Here is a 22,415-nt window from a genome sequence, read left to right as displayed (position 1 = left end):
AAAGGAATTAGTCCAACAGGAGAACAGAGAGCTAAGCATACAACCTCGATGAAGGGAAGAAGGGAGGAAAAGGAAAAAAGAATGGACGGTAACCAACCATGAATAGTATGGCTGGTGGCCACATGTTTTTCAAGAAAATATTAAGAAAATTAGCCCTCTTGTTTACCCCCCAAAAAAGTAAAGTGGGCATCATAGCTCTGGTGATGGTGATGTGAGACGCTGCTGCTGAAGAAGAAGGGGACAGTGATGAGGATAAAGAGGTTGATGATTTTGACCACAGAGGATTAGGGGAAATGGGTTTGCATGAGTTAAACACTGAAGCCAAGACAGGGTTCGAACATCTATTTCTAGTTCTCAAAAGTCATCATAGAGAACATAGTAACCAAATATAGTCAAAATGCTTGGAGACATAGAAGAATCAAGACAATCCTCAGTGTTCATTATGAATATGAATAAATATTGCACTTGCAAACTAATTTAGAGTGATTTCCACTTGGACCTGAAACACAGAGTACTCACACCGTGCTAGATTGAGTGTCAGTGTGTTTAAAAGTGCTATCTAAGGCAAGTGAGTGCTTTGGATTTTCTCAACATGGGAACTAAACAGACAGGGCCTTTTCTGGCTGCACAATCTGAGCAGCGTCTGCTTTCCGAGGCATACAAGATGTACAGCTATGAGATGCTTCAGATGACACTACTCAGCTGGGAGTCAAGCCAGCTCTCTGGGAATTTTCATTACCTATAGAACATTCCCAGTTACACTTTGAATGTTTTCTTTCTTAAACCTAGCTTTGGACCTTCTTAAGCATTTAAATCCGAATCAATATTGACAGAACAAAATTTGCCTAGTTTTCCCTTCATGAGGCTTCTCTGGAATATATGTCTGAATTTTTCTTCCCTTCAGATGCTGACATATGAAATAATGAAAAGCCAATGTGGAAACAAGCAAAGCGGAAATGCTCGGTCGACCTTGTACCAAAGCTTTGAAAAGAGATATGAAAAGAAAGAGGGAGGAAGTGTTAACCAAAATGACTAAACGGCCCTTCCTGTGGAAGCAGAGGTGGTGACAAAGAGAGAAATTGGGGATTCCCTAGGCGAAGAGTGTTTGAAGTGATGTGCAGCCTAACAGCCTGGGCGCAGACATCTGTGGAGTATCTTCCATCAGGCCACAACATGGGGATGGGAGGCGAAAGATGGCCCCACCTCCGTGCCGATCCAGGATTCTCCAGTCAGATGCATGGCCACTGTTGACAAGAACCAACAGAGGTAACATCCACAGGCTCAGAGAAATGAGGTTCCCCCTTCACTGGCATGAGAAGACTGCACCCCAGTCAAGGGAGGCCCTGGGGAAAAGATGAAAGATCATGGTGTGTTGCGTGTCCACCACATGAACTGTGCTTAATCCACAATTAAATGAACGTCAGTGCTCGGCCTCTGCTTTCTAAGCTACGTAGGTGTGACGTGTCAGATCTGCAATTTATTGCAAATGCTGTCTTAAAAAAAAAAACAAATGAACAAAAGATCGTAGAGGATGAGAGAAAAAACAAAATATGCCACAGCTGGCAAATCGAGATAATGGTACATGCATATACACAAATACCATGAATTTTTCATAGGCACGGCATCTTTCAAAATAAATTTGAAGCAAAAGAGGAAATACTAACCTGATGCTGCCAAGTCAAGCCCTCAACAGACCTCCAGCCTATAAATTATTTTCTTATTCATATGATGGCTGTGGTTTAATTCATTTGGTATTTATAAAAACCAAGAGCCTTCACATAAAACTACAATTTCAAGATAATTTTGAAACATTGGATCTCTCTTTCCTCGTGGTAACTACGGATGAAGGCAGATCTCCACCGTCCCTGTGCACAGCGCATGCACTCAGTGATGCTTCCTGCACGTTATTGAATCCTCAGAATTTGATGTGTGGCCCCTCAGTAAAGATGAGCTTAGAAGAAAAGAAATGATGCAGTCCACTGGTAAAAGGAAGAGAAAAATTAAACCCAAGAATACTGAGAAGTCCAAACAGGAAGTCAAGGCCTTTTGCTAGATTCCCCCGGATTACACTGAAAGACAGGCCAAGTAAAACAGTGATGGAGACATGGCAATGTTGGCACTTGTATTGTGTTTATCTGGGATTCTGTGGAAGGCAGTCTTATTTGTGTTTGTACTTCTTTTAGAAGGTATGGCTTTGCATGGCTTTCTATACTTATAAATATTCTACAAATGTGTTTTATTGAGTGACTAGAGGAAGAAAGTGGATGCTATACAGCACTGAAGAAAGTGCCTACCAATAACTGAGTGCAGAGAGCAATGGACATGGGTGATGAAAGCCGACTGGAATCTAGAGAAAAATGGTGTGCTAACTTTGTTGCGATAAAACATCAGGACCAAGGAAACCTATAAAAGAAAGATTTTAACCGGGCTTGTGGTTCCAGAGGGTTAGAGTCTGTATTGGCCGAGTAAAAACTTGGCAATCAACAGCTGAAAACTCACACCCTTAACTGTAAGCAGAAGGCAGGGAACACACTGCACAGGTCTTTTTAAACTCCAACCTTGCCCCCAGTGGCACACTTCCTCCAGCAGGGTCACTCATCCTGATGCTTCCCAAACAATTCTGCTGGCTGGCTCAAGTATTCAAACATGAGTCTGTCTATAGGGACCATTCTCCTTCAAACTGCCATAAACAGTAGTAACTGCCCAATATAATAAATATAAAAGGAACTAATACTAATTGAGAACTTATTCCTAAGCATTAAACCAAGCACTTTGTTTTATCTCATTTAGTCGTCACATAGACCTAGGAGATGGGCACAATTATTATCATGCTTTTGCAAAGAGGAAATGGAGGCAAAGACATACGAAGGGTCATAGAGCCTTCCGAGCCCCAGTTGTCTGATATAGAATTTGCCTTTACAGCACCCCATGCATGTGCAGAGCCAGCAGCTGCTGTGCCTGTATAGCAGGTCAGCTTCCACTTCATGTGCTCTGCATATAATATTTATCCCACTTAACCCCCATGGCAAACACCAGTGCAGTGGCGTCAAGGAAACACAGGATAGTTCGCATCTGAGAACTACAGACTTCAAGCTTTACACTGAGGTCAAATGGAGAAGTATGGTTCCAAAGAGTGTTTTCTATAGTCTTCTCTGACTTCAGCACATAGATCTCATGTAGATGATTTCAATTTTGCTTTTAATATACGCATACGTTTTAATGAACGTCAATTGTTATCCACTTTTTCTTATACGACGGTGGGCCACGATATATGCTTTTATATGCTACTAACACATAGGATATATGTACAGTATTGCTTTTATGAATGTTGGATTCTCATTTCCAGAATGGTTTTATTCTCATATATTCCCTCAGAAGACAGGAATAAACAGCCCTATAAAACATGATGGTTGACTACATCATAGAGTTAAAAGAGCTTCAGGCTGTTTAGAGTAATTAGACTGTAAAGGGGGAAACAGACCATATGTATATTTGTTATATCCATAAAATGTAACACATGGAAATAAATTCTGAGAGTGGTGGTGGAAGTATTGGTGTGTTACATGTCAGCGTGTAGCCCTGGAGTTCAGGGCCAATCGGGGTTTGTCAAGTTGCTTCCATTTGGGACCTGAAAGGGTCAAATCACCACAATAAATGTTGGCTTTGGCTAACCATGAGTGACATCACACAGACACACTGCCGTTTGCCTCACGTTCCCCAACTCTCTTCTTTAGTTCCTGCATGCTAATTCTCCCATAACACATAGAGTCACATCTCCCTCAAACTTGTCTTTGCCGTCTTTGATGCAAAGACATCTTAGTTATATTTAAGAAGTGATCTCCTGTGCCAATGCTTTCAAGTGTACTTCCCGAGGCAGGCAGATCTCTGTGAGTTTGGGGCCAGCCTGGTCTACAAGAGCTAACTCCAGGACAGGCTCCAAAACTACAGAGAAACCCAGTCTCAAAAAATAAAACTAAATTTCCCTCGAAAGAACAATACTCAATTTCATATGGAAAAACTAGCCAAAGACAGCCAAAACAATCCTGTATAATAAGGAAACTTCTGGAGGTATCACAATCCCTGACTCCAAACTCTACTACAGAGCTACAGTACTGAAAACAGTATGGTATTGGCATAAGAACAGACAGAAGGACCAATGGAAACAAGTCGAAGACCCAGATACCAATCCACATACCTACAAACACATGATTTTTGACAAAGAAGCAAAAAATATAAAATGGAAAAAAAGAAAGCATATTCAGCAAATGGTGCTGGCATAACTGTATATCAACATGTAGAAGAATGAAAATAGATCCATATCTACCACCATGCACAAAACTCAAGTCCAAATGGATCAAAGACCCAACATAAATCCAGCCACACTGAACCTCATAGAGTTGTTTCTAACTAGCGTTTATAATTTAAAGTAATTTGTTTCTATTCATTTGTTTTCTGCCTCATGGCTTCATTATCTTCACTCTGTCCCGCACGTGTTGCTTTCTTGCTTCCTCCATGTCTGGCTAGTGACTTTGTTTTCTTCTTCCCAGCATCCTCTCTGCCCCCAAATCATGCTTAGCTATTGACTATTTAGTCACACCAATCAGAGTGACATATCTTCACGGTGTACAAAAAGATTATTCCACAACACAGAAGGGCTAAGATCAAAAGCACAAGTGGCAGTTTATACTAGAAAGGATGTGGAATAATAGAAACACTCCTTCATTGCTGATGGGAGTGCAAACTTGTATAGCCACTTTGGAAAGCAATATAATGGTTTCTCAACCGGGAGTTAATTTCCCTCAACACCCAGTTATGCCACTCCTTGGCATATATACCCGAAGAAAGCTCAATCACACCACAAGGATAGTTGCTTAACTATGTTCATAACAGCTTTATTTGTAATAGCCAGAAACTGGAAAAAAGCTACATGCCCCTCAACTAAAAAATGGATAAGGAAAATGTGATACATTTACACAATGGAGTATTACACAGCTGTTAAAAACAATGGCATCAGGGAATTTCCAGGCAAATGGATGGAATTAGAAAAAAATCATCCTGAGTGAGGTAACTCAAACCCAGGAAGACAAACACGGTATGGACTCACTCATAAATGAATAATAACTATAAAATAAAATAAAACAAATAAACGATGCTGCAATTAACTGACGCAGAGAGGCAAGATAACAAGGATGGCACGAGGTGGGGGATGTATGGCTTTCCCAGGGGAAGGGAATGAAAAGAGATCTCCTGGTTGGGCAGGGGGCAGGAGGGCATGGGAACTTGAGGGATCTAGGTTGCAGGGTGAGCAGATGGGGAGCGTGCTGAGAAAGGTGACTGGAAAGGGGGCTTTTATTGACTTGAGTAGAAGCCTGATGCCAGGGAAAATTCCAGAAGTCCACTAGGATGACCCTGGCCAAGACTCCTAGCAGCAGTGGATGCATAGCCTGAACTGGCCAGCCCCTGAGATCAGATTGGTGACTACCCTGGTTGTCAGTGGAGAACCTTTGTCTAACGGCTAATGGAGACAGATTCAGAGACACATAGTGAAACATTGGCTGAGCTCGTGGAATTCTGCCGAGGAGAGGGAGAAGGGATTGCCTACAATTATCAGGGGGATCAGGGACATCAAAAGAAAACCCATAGAAACAGTTATGCTGGCTCATGAGAACTCTAGAGTCTGAACCAACAACCAGGGACCCTGAATGGGACCCACCTAGGATCTCTGCATATATGTGGCAGCTGTGTAGTTTGGTCTGTTTGTGGGACTTCAGGCAATGGGAACAGAGCTGTCCCTGGTGCTTTGGCTGGCTCTTAGGAATGTATTCCTCATGTTAGATTGCCTTCTCCAGCCCAAATACCTGGAGAGTATTGGTCTAATCGCAGCTTGATATGTCATGCATGTTTTGCTGATGCCAGAAAATGGAAGAGTGGATTGAGAGGAAGGAGAGGAAACATGGGGAAGGGAGATGGAGGAGAGGAGTGAGGGGAGGCTGCAGTTGGAATAATAATAAATAAATATATATTTCATTTTTTTGGAGAGAGAGAGAGAGAGAGAGAGAGAGAGAGAGAGAGAGAGAGAGTTTTCACACTTTGCCCATAAGCAAAGAGAAGACTTGGTCCTAGAACTTTTGGGTTGGAGCAGAACAGCGCGGGCTGAGGGCAGAGAGTGACAAAAATAATGGTAATTCTATGTTCCAAAAGTAAATAATACATACATATCTTAAGGAAAGAACTGAAATATACTGAAAGTATGGAATATAAACCTATTAAGCATTTCCACTTCTACTATAAAAGATTTTATTTTATATAGTTTTAATTAAAATGTAATTAGCTCATGGTTTTAAGGACAACCACTCTGCAATTAGGAGCTCTTTCTTGGGAGAGGCTAACTCTCCCTCTCTCACTACTCATTAGCTACTCGTAGTTCTTTGGCTATGGGTGGAACTCAGTAAGATTTTTTTCCCCTTTCATGGTAACACGTCCATCCATATTGCCATTACTCTGGTCTGGTTTACGTAACCATGTCTAAGAGAAACTGTTTCGCAACAAACTTCCTGGCATTCTGGCTCTTGCAGTCTTTCTACCTGCTCTTCTACAACGCATCCTGAGTCACAGATGCAGGCGCAATGTTGTATATGTCTTCATTAGTGCTGGGCTCCCTGTTTATCTCTTCATTGTGTCCAGTTGTGGTTTCCTGTGATGGCCTCCAGGTAACATAAAGAGAAGCTTCTTTGATGCAAGGTGCAGCTACACTTATCTCCGAGTAGCCTTATAAGATTCAACAGTAATTAAGTGAATGGACTAACAAAGTAGTGATGGCAGACTGTCTTCTGAAATCCATGACCTCACTAGCCCAAGGAAGCTGGCTGGCTTTATAATGTCTGGTGTTACTTTTATCCTTTTGAGTAGGCCTTTGGTCCAATTAGGCAGCTGCTCATCACCATCACCCCGTGAGTGACACTTGTGCCTTTGCAGATACATTGCCATGCTGACTGTTGTTGAAGCTCATAGGTTTTGCAGCCAGGTAGTTTCTCTCCCTTGACAGCTTGCTTAGTATTTTCTGGTACCATGAAAGCCAGAGCACTGGAAGGAGCCTTTCAGGTCAACTTCAGCTCTAATAATCTGACTACTGCGTTCCAAGCGTGTGGTGTATAATTTTAGTTAGATATAAAATAACATGATTCCTTGAGGCTTTATCAAACAGCTTTGGTGCTATTTGACCCTCTTCCCTTCTTTTCTGTGTCGACCTCCTTCCCCCTCCCTAGTTGAAATTTCCCTGCAGTTTTCTGGTTTTTTTTCATAGCACCTGCTATCCCTCCCAACCTCACTCCCCATATGTTCCCTTTCTACTCCCCCTGTTTTTTCAGTTGCTCTATGTTAGATACTCACATCTGAAGATCTGGAGCTAGGAACTACAGATGAGAGCTACCACGCTCCATTTGTCTTTCTGGGTGCAGGTTACTCATTCAGTTTAATATTCTCTAGGTCCATCCATTTACTTGAAAATCTCATAATTTGATTTTCCTTTACAGCAAAATAGTATTCCACAGAGTATATGTAACACATTTTCATTATCCATGCATCAGTTGAGGGACATTCCAGTTGTGGGATATGTTTGTTGCACTGTGACATGCCCAAGATTGTCAATAAAGTTTACCTTGAATCACAGAAATGAACTAACTAGCTACTAGCTGAACAAAACTAACCATAGAGTTTTTGGAGGATCCAGGACATATAGAAAGGTACAGGAAGGAATAGGGAGGGGCTTAGAGAGATGCTCCACCTTTGCATCCAGGAAGTAAAGAAGAGGTTCTGTCTCATTTCTGAAGGAAATTCCATCAAGTTTTTCTTTATTTGGGACAATGTTGGCTGTGGGTTTGTCCTGTAAAGTCTTTATTATATCGAGATATGTTCCCTTCGATCCTACTCTCTCTAGGGTTTTTCTTTGAGATTATAATTTAATTACAAATTTTCTCCTTTCTATTTCTTCCCTCCAAACACCCACACATACCTCTTCATGCTCTCCTTCAAATTCATGGACTCTGTTTTCATTAATTATCACTGCATGCATATATGTATTTTCCTAAATACATACATACATATATATATATATATATTCCTAAATATAACCTGTTCAGTTCATATAATAATACCTCTACGTATGTTTTCAGGGTTGACTGTTTAGCACTAGGCGGTCAATTGGTGTGTTCTTCCCTAGTGAAGGCCACTTCTCCCATTCCATATTTTACCCAGTTGCCTATAGTTCTTTTTTTTCTCTTTTTCACTTTTCTACGAGTCAGTTTTACTTAAATCAGGGCAGTCCAACAAAACATTGCTAGCCATTCATGATCTGAATTTTGGTGTATGAATTTAATTATGGTACACATTAAAAGTCATGAGACATTTGTTTTGTAATAAATAAGGCATTGGAATTACTCATTAGTAGCCTTATTAAGATAAGCTATTAGGAACAACAACAAAAAACCCAACACCTGGCAGGGTGGTGCACACCTTTAATCCCAGCACTCAGGAGGCAGAGGCAGGTGGATCTCTATGAATTTGAGGCCAGCCTGGTCTACAAGAGCTAGTTCCAGGACAGACACCAAAGCTACAGAGAAACCCTGTCTCAGGGGGGAAAAAAGATAAACTATCGATCTGTACTCTCGTCCTTCTTAATTCCAGGAAAGATCACTTTTGTTCAAGAGATATACTTTTTGGGATTCTCCAAATACTCCATCAGGGCATCCTCTCCCCGGGTGATGTTTTTGTTCTTGTTGGCATCTGTGTATGAGAATCTAGTGGCTGACCTGTCTTCCTTTCAAACAGACTGGGGAGGTTTGGTCCAGTCTTATGCTTGCCTCCCTTTTCCACACTGTGGCACTGGGCACACTAACGAGCAAAAATTTCCTTGTCTCTGTCAACACCGTCCATTTTTAATTCACTCCGGGGTAACCAACACCACAATGCTATTGACCGAAGGTGGGCATCCTGCTCTCTAGCCCAAGGACGCACTGGCTTGCACCTATTTCTACCTAGAGTTTTTTTAAATGGTTGAAGACTTGTTGGCTCCTCTCTGTCCATTTGGCATGCTCATTGGTGTGATCTTTATTCCGCTCATGTTTTCATCCTTATTCTGGTCATGTTTTTGCAGTAATGTTGGTAAGACCTTATAGATGTGGCTTCTGATATAGTAACTGAGAAACACAATCTCACAGCAAATTTACAGATTCCCTCACTCTTACACTCTTCCTATTCTCTTTTCCATAATGTTCCCTGAGCCACGGGTATTTGAATGTGTCTTATATGTATGCACTGGGTCTAAGCTCCACAACTATGCATTTTGAGTGGTTACAGCTTTCTGCAGTAATCTCATCTGTTTCAAAAGAAAGATTCTTTGATGGGAGTGAGACTACACTTATCTGTAGGCATAAGGAAAATCATGTAGAGATTGTTGTTTGGGATTATGTTGGTTTAGTAAATTAGTGGTTGGAGATTCTCCCTTAATAACAACTTCACCAGCACTGAATAGTTAGCTAGATTTCCAGTAGCAGGCACGGTCTGCTTGTTAAGGAGGCCTTGAGTCCAATTAAAGGGTTGCTGGTTAGCACCAATGCATGCATGCCACTACTGCCTCTGTATGATTAGCATGTCGTGCTTTATTGATGTAGTACTATGAAATCTTTTATCAAGAAAGCATTTGGGTTTTGTCAAAGATGTTTTTCCATATCTATTGAAATGGTGATGCTATTTTGTCCATAAGTCCATTTATAGGATTTATTACCATCATTGACTTATATATGATAAACCAACTTTGTGTTTTCAGGAACAACCCATCCTGATCATGGTGGAGGAGCTTGTTGATATGTACCTTATTTGGTTTGCTGATATTTCATCTGATACCTTTGCATGTATGTTCAGAAGAGACCTGGGCATGTAGACTTCTCTGATTCTGTGTCTGATGTGATAATTTGACCTTCCTTAGATAGGACTGGTACATGACATGTATGACCTGAGCTAGGTTGGGTAAAGTTGGTAGATTTGCTATTTAATTAGACCAAAGAAAGATGGCCATGGTTTTGGAGCTAGGACTGTTGGTGCAGATGAGGGAGTGGGAAGAGAAAAGAGAGGGAGAAGAAAGGAGAATCTCAACAGCAAAAGGAGGTCCTTAAACACATAGGTTTAAAGACTACCTATAAGTTAGGCCTGTGGGTGTGGAGATAGCTACAGGCAGGGAGGGATGAGAAGAAGTGACTTATACAAAAAAGATGGCTCAAGAATAAAAAGGATTCAAAAATAAAAGAACACAGACTGTGCATAGGCATCAGTGTCCAACTAGACTCCTGGTTTTGCAGATGGTGGTGAGCAAGGGGAAGGGAAGGCAAAGGAAAGAACTGTGTTGCCTAACAAAGGTGGTTTTCAAATCATGAGTCAAAGGTCAGGAATTGGGGATATCATTTTTAAAATTCATTTTATTGAGCTATACATTTTCTCTGCACACTTCCTTTTCTCTCCCTTCCCTTCTACCCTCTCCCATGGTCCCCATGCTCCCAATTTACTCTTGAGATCTGGCCTTTTTCTACTTCCCATGTGGATTAGATGCATGTATGTCTCTCTTAGGGTCCTCATTGTTGTCTAGGTTCTCTGGGATTGTGACTTGTAGGCTGGTTTTCTTTGCTTTATGTTTAAAAGACACTTATGAGTGAATACATATGATATTTGTCTTTCTGGGTCTGGGTTACCTCACTCAATATGATGTTTTCTAGCTCCGTCCATTTGGCTGCAAATTTCAAGATGCCATTGTATTTTTCTGCGTGTAGTACTCCATTGTGTAAATGTACCACATTTTTACATTGTGAAGAATGTATCCATTCTTCAGTTGAGGGGCATTTAGGTTGTTTCCAGGTTCTGGCTATGTCAAACAATGCTGCTATGAACATAGTTGAGCACATGTCCTTGTGGTATGATTGATCAGCATTTGGGTATATAACAAAAAGTGTTGTTGTTGGGTCTTGAGGTAGGTTGTTTCCTAATATTCTGAGAAATTGCCATATTGATATCCAAAGTGGCTGTACCAGCTTGCACTCCCACCAGCAATGTAGGAGTATTCCCTTTACTCCACAACTTCTCCAGCATAAGCTGTCATCAATGTTTTTGATCTTGGCCATTCTTACAGGTGTAAGATGGTACCTCAGAGTTGTTATGATTTGCATTTCTCTGATGGCTACCCCAGACACTGAGACACAGCACTGAGAAAAACAACTATTAAATAGGCTCTCCTGAAACTGAAAAGCTTCTGTAAAACAAAATACATGGTCAACAAGATAAAACAGATGGGAACAGATCTTCCCCAAACCCACATCAGACAGAGGGAGGATCTCTAAAATATACAAAAAACTCAAGAAATTAGTCACCAAAAGAACAAATAATCCAAATTTTTAAAATAAAAAATGGAGTGCAGACCTAAACAGAGACCTTTCAACAGAGGAATCTAAAATGGCTGAAAGACACTTAAGTTAAAAAAAAATGCTCAACATCCTTAGCCATCGGGGATATCATTTTAAACCCACAAGCACCCACTTTCTGTGTTTATTCACTCTGTTAGCATCTGGCACAACCTGCTAGAGCCACAGTATAGAGATTCCTATACAGCTGTGAACGGTAATGATTGAATGCATGAGACACCAGGAGAAACTGTTTGGGAAGCTCCTTAAAGAGTAAGATGAGACCTCTGTCCTCACAGAACTTAGTGTGTTTATATAAGGATTATATAATAAAACAATAAAACATTTATGCAGTATCCCTTACGTGTGAATTCAAGGAAGGGACTTTAGAGAGAGGTCCAGGAGTCAGACAGCCAGAGAGGTTTAGGAGAGATGCAGCTATTGGCTTAGCATTTTAAGGAGGCCATGGCTACTTAGGCATTTTTATATGGACAGGAAAGGGCAATAGGAAAGCACAATTAAAACATTCTCACACTGGTGTTTGTTTTTTTTTTCTAGAAGCAACAATGAATTTCAAACTATGGATTCACTGGATGGAAGAAATAAAATTAAACCAAACAAACAAAGCAAAAAAGAAACAAAGGGCTGTGCGCACACTGCACAGGGGATTTGTTAGCTTGTCTTGGAGGCTGTTGAATGCCCAGCTCTTTTCCAACAGCATGGCCAGAATGGAGATTTTTCCCGTGACTAGACTTTACCTGCATTATTGAAAACAGCTGCTTGGTTTCTTGTGGGTAACTTTCTAATTTATTACCTTCAAGTATGGATTGTTTTCATTTAAAAAATTCCAAACCACACAAATATATATATATATATATATATATATATATATAGAGAGAGAGAGAGAGAGAGAGAGAGAGAGAGAGAGAGAGATACAATACTGCAGACTCTGATATAATATCTGTTAGACATTCAAAAGCAAAGGCGTTCCATTTAATGGAGCCAAGTTCATTTATTCTGTAAACGTTTAGGGCAGTCTTGTAGCATTTACACCTGCAAAATCAGAACCTCTGAAGTCAATAAATGAAGGGTAGCATGTCAGTCACAATTTACATTCCCAGCTGATAGTCACAGTAATGAAGCCCTTCAGGATTATTAAAATGCATTTTGTGCAGAGCATTTATTACTTGGCATTTCTTATTTATGATTCATTGAAAGATGAAGCTAAGGGAAATAAAAGACAAGCTAAACTTTCTCCAAAATAATGAGGTCCTATTCACTCTCAGCCACACGCACACTTTTATGAGGGCATGACTGGTTTTGCTGGTTTCATTCTGGAGAGCAATGCTCTTCTCTTTATCTTTATTTAAGATGTTTATTTACCTCTCTATTTAGGATAAAGAGAGCCCTTTCTTAAGCATCCTGATAGAGAACAAAGGAAATGCTGTGCACAGGCCTTTGGGTGATTTAAAACTGCATTATTTAAAACACCTGATGGATAAAATGTTACTTGACATGAAATCACAAGAGCAAATTACTTCACGTTTTCTGATGGAGTAATTAATGACCACACTAGGACCAGATGACTGGTGGATCTGTCAGAATCTGAAGAACTAAGGATTACCCTGATTGTGCTCAGAGTGATGTCCCAGAGGAGAACAATACAGTCCAAATACACATCTCTGACTTAGCCCATTTCTTTTTCATACAGGATAGAGGCACACTCTCGTGGTCTGCGTGACGAAGGAGCCATCATCACAGGCACAGGGCTGGAGCGTACCAGAAGCTTCCCTGCCGACATTTACACCCCATTCTGTCCAGAGCAACATTCACCAAGGGTGCACTTTCTAACTGTACCTCAAATTCTCATCTCATAAACTAATACAAGTATAATATATACTAAAAATGACTGACATAATAATGACAATAATTTGCATGGAGACCTAAAAATATGAATAATTAATACCATTGGTTTTTATAGCCTCATTTCCCATTCAGGCATTATCCATGAAGTTAAGTCAGGTTGAAATCTTGATCTCTGACCCAACTGTTCTACTAAAAATGCCACTTCTAATGGCTACCAGCTTTGAACCTGATTCCTATTCCATAAATACTTGAATCATTGTTTGCCTTCCCCAGCAGAACAAGAAATTCCTTTGTTTGCGCAGAGAACCTTGGTACATCCCCCCAGGTAGTTGTGTTGCTTAGGATGCAGTAGATGGAAGCCATAGCTAACTTAGAAAAGACTTCTCAGCAATGAAATATTGGCTCAGGACTGGGAGGCACACTGGTCCCGTCATCTGTGTGGCTCAGGCTTGACTCTTGGATTAGATGAAAATCACTAAAGTCACATACCAGCAAGACTCTGGAGCAAGTTAAGCAGACCCTACCTCAGTTTCTCCATCTCCAAAACGTGGATACCAGTCATTTGAGGGTGTCGGGGCTATAAAAGGAGTCAATCTATAGGAGCACTTAGATCAGTACCCAGAAAGTATATTTGGAACCCAAGACAGTGTTAGTTCTAGTTAACTGCTATCTCCATCATAAAATGATATCATGCATAAACTTAGAAGTCCAGGCTAGGTTTGATTTCCCAGCAACCACACCTTCAATATAATCTTAAATGATAAAAAGGGATGTCTAATGTATATTGAACAGCTTAACCAAATACATTATCTAATTCATATTTACAACCATTCTAGAATGTAGGTGTTGTTTTTATTCCTGTTTATAGATGAGGCAACTAAGATCCCAAATGATTTGTAATTATCAAAAGTTCACAGGCTAACAAGATGGCTCGGTGGACAAAGGACTTGCTGCCAAGCCTGATGACCTAAGTTCTGTCCCCAGGTGCAAATGACAAAAGGACTCCTGCAAGTTGGCTCTCTCTCTCTCTCTCTCTCTCTCTCTCTCTCTCTCCCTCTCTCTCTCTCTCTTTCTTGCTCACACACACACTCCACACAAACACACTTCACACACACACACACACACACACACACACACACACACACACACACCATACACACACACATATACATCACACATAATAACGCAATTTTAAAACTTAGAATTCTTTCTCAAAGACCTTCCCCAGTCAGCCACATGCCTTTTCATGTTACAGGCAATCTGTGTCACAAGGGTAGGAAAACTGGCCTAAATGATCAAGAGGGGTGGCTGTTTTAATTAAGCTGCTAGCTACAATTCACTTCAAGAGAAGCCAGAGCGTTTCCCATAAGCAGGGAACTTGGGAAGCATAGAAAATAAAAAGTTAAAGCATACCACAGGGGTTGAAGAAGAAACATTCATACTTAATTTTGCTGTTTATAGAGCTTCACCAGGCAAGCTTAAAGCAGCACAGACTCCATGAATTAGTTAAAAGATCTTAACAATAGTTAAGCACACACAGCTAAAACTTAAGTGCATCCAAAGGCCTTGTAAATGCCATCCAAAATGTCCTTCTTACACCCTGAGTTGTTTGCTGACACTACCCTGAGGGAAAGGGAATGCAGACCCAAATTTGCTCTGTGAAACAGGTCTCCCTGGGACACACCCTGAGGTTCACATTTATCTTGCCCTGTTTTCAACACTGCTCAAAGGCTTTTGCTGTCCTAAGACAGGGGCAGCAGGCTTAGGAGACAGCATGAGAGTAGGCAGGAAGTGATGAAGGAGTCAGAGGAAAACGAGCTCTCACTGGGGTGTGCTCTGCTCTCACTGAGGTGTGCTGCTCTGCTCTCACTGAGGTGTGCTCTGCTCTCACTGAGGTGTGCTGCTCTGCTCTCACTGAGGTGTGCTCTGCTCTCACTGAGGTGTGCTGCTCTGTTCTCACTGAGGTGTGCTGCTCTGCTCTCACTGAGGTGTGCTGCTCTGCTCTCACTGAGGTGTGCTCTGTTCTCACTGAGGTGTGCTCTGCTCTCACTGGGGTGTGCTCTGTTCTCACTGAGGTGTGCTCTGTTCTCACTGAGGTGTGCTCTGCTCTCACTGAGGTGTGCTCTGCTCTCACGGAGGTGTGCTCTGCTCTCACTGAGGTGTGCTGCTCTGCTCTCACTGAGGTGTGCTGCTCTGCTCTCACTGAGGTGTGCTGCTCTGCTCTCACTGAGGTGTGCTGCTCTGCTCTCACTGAGGTGTGCTGCTCTGCTCTCACTGAGGTGTGCTCTGCTCTCACTGAGGTGTGCTCTGCTCTCACTGAGGTGTGCTCTGCTCTCACTGAGGTGTGCTCTGCTCTCACTGAGGTGTGTTCTGCTCTCACTGAGGTGTGCTCTGCTCTCACTGGGGTGTGCTCTGCTCTCACTGAGGTGTGCTCTGCTCTCACTGAGGTGTGCTCTGTTCTCACTGGGGTGTGCTCTGTTCTCACTGAGGTGTGCTCTGCTCTCACTGAGGTGTGCTCTGCTCTCACTGAGGTGTGCTCTGCTCTCACTGAGGTGTGCTCTGTTCTCACTGAGGTGTGCTCTGCTCTCACTGAGGTGTGCTCTGCTCTCACTGAGGTGTGCTCTGCTCTCACTGAGGTGTGCTCTGTTCTCACTGGGGTGTGCTCTGCTCTCACTGAGGTGTGCTCTGCTCTCACTGAGGTGTGCTCTGTTCTCACTGGGGTGTGCTCTGCTCTCACTGAGGTGTGCTCTGCTCTCACTGAGGTGTGCTGCTCTGCTCTCACTGAGGTGTGCTCTGCTCTCACTGAGGTGTGCTCCTCTGCTCTCACTGAGGTGTGCTCTGCTCTCACTGAGGTGTGCTGCTCTGCTCTCACTGAGGTGTGCTCTGCTCTCACTGAGGTGTGCTCTGTTCTCACTGAGGTGTGCTCCTCTGCTCTCACTGAGGTGTGCTCCTCTGCTCTCACTGAGGTGTGCTCCTCTGCTCTCACTGAGGTGTGCTCCTCTGCTCTCACTGAGGTGTGCTCTGCTCTCACTGAGGTGTGCTCTGCTCTCATGGAGGTGTGCTCTGCCCTGAGAGTTCTGGTCAAAAGACTGTTAAATGGAATTGCTGCAGCCTTCCTCCCTCACACCATTAATGATCTGTGGCACATAGGATCAGACACAAGGAACACATTTGTTTTGCTGCAAGGATATGGTTAATATATAAATGGGACTTCAGATGCATTATAAAAGTTGCAAAATGGAGAGAAAAGAAACAAGAATTGGAAATTCAGAGAGAGATGAGGAGAGAGGGAAGGGGGAAGAGAAGGGAAGGAGAGGAGAGGAAAAAAATGGGTAGGAAGGGAAAAGAAGGGGCATGAGAGGAAGAGAAGCAAGAGAGATGAGAGAAACTAGTTTTATGAGAAGTTTTTAAACTTTGCCTAGGACTTCAGTCTTCCAGATCCTCTGTAAAAGCTGCAATAGCATCTCCACAGCTTGTTGCTATTGTAATAATTTAAAAAGAGTAGGGGCATAGCATGGGTTCTCTCACCAACTTCATTAAGTCCAGAGGCTGCCCAAGGCTGCAAGGGGTCCTGACAGGCTCCTGGCTACTTATCTTTTTTTTTTAATTCTGTATATTATTGTGTATTCTTTGAATTTTTGACTGTGAATGCGTTAAGTACAGAGTGATATTTCATTGTACGGGCTACTAAACTAAACCAACATACATATTTTAAAGGTATCTTGGTTTCACAATTTGGTTTTTTTTTTAATTTATTTATTTATTAAAGATTTCTGTCTCTTCCCCGCCACCGCCTCCCATTTCCCTCCCCCTCCCCCAATTAAGTCCCCCCTCCTCAGCCCGAAAAGCAATCAGGGTTCCCTGTCCTGTGGGAAGTCCAAGGAACCCCCACCTCCATCCAGGTCTAGTAAGTTGAGCATCCAAACTGCCTAGGCTCCCACAAAGCCAGTGCGTGCAGTAGGATCAGAAACCCATTGCCATTGTTCTTGAGTTCTCAGTAGTCCTCATTGTCCGCTATGTTCAGAGAGTCCGGTTTTATCCCAGGCTTTTCCAGACCCAGGCCAGCTGGTCTTGGTGAGTTCTCAGGATGAAGAAAGTATAGAATATAAACATATTAGAGTACTACTCAGCAATAAAAAACGACTTCTTGAATTTTGCATGCAAATGGATGGAAATAGAAAACACTATCCTGAGTGAGGTAAGCCAGACCCAAAAAGAGGAACATGGGATGTAGTCACTCATATTTGGTTTCTAGCCATAAACCAAGGACAGTGAGCCTATAATTAGTGATCCTAGAGAAGCTAAATAAGGAGAACCCAAAGAAAAACATATAGGCATCCTCTTGAATATTAACCTTCAGCAAGCGATGAAAGGAGACAGAGAAAGAGACCCACATTGGAGCACAGGACAGAAATCTCAAGGTCCAAATCAGAAGCAGAAGGAGAGAGAGCACGAGCAAGGAACTCAGGACCATGAGGGGTGCACCCACACACTGAGACACTGCCTACTTATCTTTATAAAAGAAAAAAGAAGGGGGAACTTTCAGGATATTCCTAACCCGGTGAAGGAGACTGCACCACTAACACATTCTTCTGTGAATACCTTGTTCCAGTTTAGGGGTGCTAAGACGTCAAGACTGATACTAAGTCTAGCAATATAGATTTATCTTGATTCATGCTGCTGTTACACCCGAATAAATCCATCACGATTGGAAAGCACAGGAAGTCACAGACCTCTGTAACATACCTACCCTAGCAAACACTGTTGCTTAGCAACAGAATACACAGCACTATCAGCTGTTTACCTCGTGATGCACACGTGCCTAATAGGGGCTGCAGTTCACCATTGCTGCTCAGCATTGTAAGCATATCATTCCAAAGATTTAATGTAAAATTTTTAATGAGTGCACATTACTTTAACAACACGGTAAAGCAAAAACAAAAGAAGGAGGAAGAGAAGGAGGAGGAGAGAAGGAGGGTGGGAGGGAGGGAAGGAGGGGAGAAAGGAAGGAAGCAAGGAAGGAAGGAACAAGAAAAGAAAAATTCTTAAAGAAACATCAGTCAGTAGCCAAGAATCACCTGGATTTCCAAGCTGGTAAGTATTAGAGTATTAGTTAGCTTTCCACTGCAATGATGAAATGGCCAGAAATAGCTTACGAGAAGGAGAAACTGGTTAGGGTTCAAACTGTCAAAGGTTTCAGTCCATGGTTGGCTGGCTCCATTGCTTAGATAGAACAGAGTATCATGGTAAGGAATGCAAGTGACCCCTCATGAATGCTGGGAAAGAAAGTGAGCTTAATGACCTCACTTACTTTCACTAGGCCCCACTCCTTTAAGGTCCCACCTCCCAGTAGTGCCATAGGCTATTAAACAAGCTTTTAGGAGCAACCAGGCAGCAGGACTCTCTCCCTCCAACCTTCCACACCACCTCACCAGCAACCACCAGACCCACCCACCAGCTTTGCTAGCACCTGGAGGAAGAGGTGAGTGTCTGAGATCCCAGATAGAGAGCCCTGCTCTCTAGGCACTAGCCCCTGCCCCTCCCCCACCCACGGCACCTTCAGCAACCAGGAAACAGCACCCTCTCTGCCAACCATTCGCCCCTGCTGCACTAGCAGACACCAGAGCCACCAACCCCAATTACACCTGGACGAAGAGACCCTCATCTCCACCTGGAAGAAGAATGACCATCAGAGCTACAGGCCCTACCTGTACAGACTGGAGGAAGAGATAGGTAGACGCAGTGTAAGAACACATACAACAACACAAAGAGCAATATGGTACCACCAGAAACTGGTGGTCCTACATCAGCAAGGCCTGAACAGCCCAACACAGACAAAGCAGAAGGAAACAGCTTTAAAAATAACTTTATCCAGATGCTATAGGCCCTTAAAGAAGAAATGAAAAATTCCCTTAAAGAATTGGAGGAAGAGACAAATAAAAAATTGGAAGAAATCAGTAAATCCCTTAAAGAAAGCCTAGAAAACCAGGAAAAAACAAACAAGTTCAAGACATGAAAACTGAAGTAGATGCTATAAAGAAAACACAAATTGAGGGAATTCTGGAAAGAGAAAATGAACAGGAACTACAGACGCAAACATAACAAACAGAATGCAAGAGATGAAAGAGGAAATCTCAAGTGTTGAAGACACAATACAGGAAATAGATTCACTGGTCAAAGAAATGTTAAATCCAACAAATTCTTAAAACAAAACATCCAGAAAATCTGGGGCACCATGAAAAGACCAAACCTAAGAATAACAGGGATAGAAGAAGAAGAATTCGTGCTCAGTGGCACAAAAAATATATTCAACAAAATCATATCAGAAAACTTTCCCAACCTAAAGAAGGATATCCATCTATCTGGTACAGTGTACACTGCACTATGAAATACAATTTCCTCCAATTATTATGACAAGTTTTTACATTTAACTTTGTGTGTGCATATGCACGCATGCGTGTGTGTGCACATGTGTGTATGTGTGCGTGTGTGTGCATGCATGGCACTTTTAAAATATCAGAGAACAATTTGCAGAAGTTAGTTTTCCCTTTCTACAAAGTAGGTGACTAAAAGGCTGGATGGTGGGGGTCAGCAATCCAGAGCCCTGACACAGACCAGATCTTAGTTTCTCTTCACTAGGGACAGAGCTGAACAAGTAGGTGTCATAAAAACCACAACTTATGGGTGGCCATCAGCAAACACCCCCAAAGCCCTTCTGTTGAGCCAGTAGGTCCCCAAAGTCCTTCTGCTAGCTCATCGGGCCCCCAAAGCCCCCAAAGCCTCTCTGCTAACCCAGCAAGCGTTCCCCCACCCCAGACTGCTGCAATCTAAAGATAGATTCCCCTACTGTGCTACAGGAAAGTGCCTAACCACTAGGCTTCCCACCAGTCAGCTCTCACCAATCATCCCCAGACTAATGTTTCCTCCACCACCAACCCCAGAATAGTCCCTCCTCTTTGGAATCCCCCTAACTCTGCTTAAAAGGAGCTTGTAAGCTACTTTGGGGTTCATTCTTTTGCCACCCCAACTTCAGAATCAATAAAACACTCCTGTCACTGCATACATAGTTGTTGGTCTTCTTTGCGGATTTTTTTTTCCAGACCTAACAGTGCCAGGATCAAACTCAGGTCATCGGCCCCATCTGGCCATGCTATCATCAGAGCTCCGAACTTGCTTTCCACATGACAATAATCGCAAGTACTGTTTTCTGATGGGAAATCATTCCAGTCTTCTCTTCGCCTGCCCAATTCTTCCTTGTAATCCAGCATCAAATGAGACAGCCATTTTGCAAGCAGACCTTCCCTGACCCACGTTCTACCTTAGTTTCTATTCTGCCTTCTAGAAATCAGTATTTTCCCACCTCGGCTTCCCCCATCAGTTATGATCAGAGTCGCTAATATATTTCTGTACAGTCAGATTTCCCATGATTAGTTCCAGATAGCAAGGAAACCACCACAACCTGGTACTTGTCTACACCTAGCATGCAAATGAGAGGTGGTCTGTGTCCTCTGAATGAATATGCAGAAACAGGAGACAGGCAAGGTAGGATGGGTGATTGGAAATTTTTTTTAATGGTGTTTTGTAGGATATTTACCATAAAACATTTTGACATCTTGAATTTTTCTAATTACTTCTTCTAAAAGGCTGTGCAGTAAATGATCATTATTTGGGGTTTATGAAACAAGAGACTGATGGGAAAAATACGTTTTCTCGTAAGTGTAAACAAAAGAAATGTGGATGTCACTCCCCGAGCTATGGTTTCAATTCTAAAGTCAAGTCCATCCACTATTCCCTTCAAAATCCTGCCAGAAATAGGCAATTCTAAAACTTACACCATCAAACACACACACACACACACACACACACACACACACAAACCAGTAAAGAGGCAAATGCTTTTAACCCCAGCGCTTAAGGACAGAGGTAGAGTCGGGGGATCATAGGTTCAAGGTGTCATCCTCAGTTCCAGTCTGGGAAGCCAAGCAGGAGTCAGTTATGCGCGGGGAAAACTGAGAAAACACAAACATGTTTCCTATCTGTGGGCTTCGCTTTTTTCTTTCATGGCCAACCAAGGATGCTGTTGACGGGCAATGATAATCTACAGCCTTAAGAAAAGTCTCTACTTGAGGGACCCAGCTAGACTGAGCAAACATGGGTTTTAACAGTGTGTGTTTGAATAAGAACAGAAACTATTCCAAATCAGATGTAGTCTCTTCCTTCTCCGAAGGCTTTTATCTTGAATTTTACTTTAGATTCCAGAGTGTGCCATTGTTCATAAGTGGAAAATGGAAAACCCCTTGCAACAACAACAAAAGTTTTGGGTGGAAAAGTCCTCTCGTTTCATTTCTGACAGAAACATTGCAGGTTGCCGGCCATCGTGCTATTCCCCTATGAGACAATTCATCCTGGGACTGAGTCCCCCAACACTAAGAATTACCTAATTCCTTGTAAACATCCTTCAGCCACTGTAAGCACTGGATATTCCGTTACACACATGTGCACGCATACACAACAGGGAGGAAGGAGTGTGACAAAATGTGCAACGACTCTAGACGCTGCAAAAATAATTCCTTTAGGGAACAGACATAGCTCAAAAACACAAGAGACATAGCCCCAAAACACTTCAGTTAAGGATAAAATATTTGTACCATGCTCAGTGTTCCAGAGAAAACCCCCTCATTCCTTACTGGTAGGTGTCTTTAGAGATATGGTATTTCCCAAATGTCAGTGGGCCAAAGTTCACAATGAAACCTTACATCCAGCTCATGTTCTGGATAAAAAGGTAAGCACCTCCTGAGGTCCTTGAACAGGGGGCCTGCTATTTTCTAAGTTTTACTGTTTTGCTTAAACTCAGAGTCAGCCATGAATGTCAGCAAAATTTGGAGGCACTGGATCTTCAGTATTTAAGATTTTTTTTTTCACCAGTCATGGTGGTTCCAGTTGTACCCAGCAAGGGATCCAAAACTCTGGGATTATCTTTTTTCTCGGTAGATTATTATAAATTTAGAATATTATTTGGACCTGATAGAAGAGTCCAAGGAAATGTTCATAGATTCTAATTCTACCACAGGTTACTGTGATGTCAAGAGAAGTTTGAACCCAACAACA

General features: G+C 42.3%; 1 pseudogene; it reads right to left on the bottom strand.

Annotated features, from left to right (window-relative positions):
- Positions 1-8,432: 8,432 nt before the first annotated feature.
- LOC121433290 lies at positions 8,433-8,931 on the bottom strand (annotated as a pseudogene).
- Between the last annotated feature and the right edge of the window lie 13,484 nt (positions 8,932-22,415).

Source organism: Microtus oregoni, unplaced genomic scaffold (assembly GCF_018167655.1).
Source record: "Microtus oregoni isolate MIOR12 unplaced genomic scaffold, Mior012 000037F_ref0000500, whole genome shotgun sequence".
Taxonomy (NCBI): Eukaryota; Metazoa; Chordata; class Mammalia; order Rodentia; family Cricetidae; genus Microtus; species Microtus oregoni.
The sequence above is the reverse complement of the archived record's forward strand: the minus strand, read 5'-3'. Positions and strand labels throughout refer to the sequence as shown.